The sequence below is a fragment of the Stenella coeruleoalba genome, assembly GCF_951394435.1.
Source record: "Stenella coeruleoalba genome assembly, chromosome: 9".
NCBI classification, from domain to species: domain Eukaryota; kingdom Metazoa; phylum Chordata; class Mammalia; order Artiodactyla; family Delphinidae; genus Stenella; species Stenella coeruleoalba.
The window spans coordinates 87,578,728-87,580,147 of NC_137155.1; the positions used below are offsets into that span (position 1 = coordinate 87,578,728).

General features: G+C 47.7%; 1 pseudogene across 1 annotated transcript; it reads right to left on the bottom strand.

Moving 5' to 3' along the window:
- Positions 1–777: 777 nt before the first annotated feature.
- On the bottom strand, positions 778–1,081 carry LOC307191761 (protein S100-A10-like; annotated as a pseudogene). The gene has a single exon. The product of its transcript is annotated as a protein S100-A10-like (transcript).
- Positions 1,082–1,420: the final 339 nt, after the last annotated feature.

Consider the following 1,420-nt stretch of genomic DNA (forward strand, 5'->3'; position numbering starts at 1 on the left):
TTAGGAACGAAAAAAAGTAAGTTGTTTATTGAGGGCAAGAGGATGTGACCAATATAAAAATGAAAAGCTTATCTGGGGGGCTTCCCAGGTGGCGCAGTGGTTGAGAGTCCGCCTGCCGATGCAGGGGACACGGGTTCGTGCCCCGGTCTGGGAAGATCCCACATGCCGCGGAGCGGCTGGGCCTGTGAGCCATGGCCGCTGAGCCTGCACATCCGGAGCCTGTGCTCCGCAACGGGAGAGGCCACAACAGTGAGAGGCCCACATACCGCAAAAAAAAAAAAAGCTTATCTGAGACTTCCCTGGTGGCGCAGTGGTTAAGAATCCACCTGCCAATGCAGGGGACACGGGTTCGATCCCTGGTCCAGGAAGATCTCACATGTCGCGGAGCAACAAAGCCCGTGTGCCACAACTGCTAAGCCTGTGCTCTAGAGCCTGCGAACCACAACTACCGAAGCCTTCGCGCCTACAGCCCGTGCTCCGCAACAAGAGAAGCCACTGCAATGAGAAGCCCGTGCACAGCAACAAAGAGTAACCCCCACTCGCCACAACTAGAGAAAGCGTGCGCACAGCAACGAAGACCCAATGCAGCCATAAATAAATAAATAAATTTATTTTTTAAAAAAAGCTTATCTGGCTTTAACTGACTCTGCTTTCTCTGCTTGTCAAATGGGAGTTGGATTTTATTTGTACATTTTCTAAGGGGCCCTATCTGCTCATGAAATCCTTATACAGGGGAAGCTATGGGACTGATTCCTTAAGAGCCCCAGTGGGAGAACTCTAATCATGGTGGGAGTAATGGCTCCACGCTGCCTTCTTCTTTCCCTTCTGCTTCATGTGTACCACAAAATAGTCATCGCACGCAATAGTGAGCCCAGAATTTAGCAAAAAGGAGCTCTGGAAGCCCACTTAACCATCTTACTACGGGTCCAGATCCTTCAATATTTTGATTTTCCAAAAATCCAGGGAACTCCTTTTCCATGAGTATCCTCAGGTCCTCCTTTGTAAAGTAGACTTTATCCCCAGCAAATTTGTGAAACGTGAACATCATGGTTTCCATGGCATGTTGCATTTGACATGGCATTTCGGTGAGGTCTGTTGAAACCTTAGCGCAAGGTGTGGAGGGGTCACTTGGCTAGCTGGGATGCGGGTTTAGTTTATCACCTTCTAATATACTATAAACACGTTGGTCTTTTTTTTTTTTAATCTTCCCAGCACTAGAATTAAAATTCAACAAGGATCAGCATTTATGTCTGTTTTGTTCATGGTCATATCTCCAGCACCTAAAACAATGTTTGGCACATAGTGGACATGCAATAAATATTTCTTTAATGGGGAATTCCCTGGCAGTCCAGTGGTTAGGGCACCATGCTTCCGCTGCAGGGGGTGCAGATTTGATCTTTGGTCAGGGAACTAAGATCCC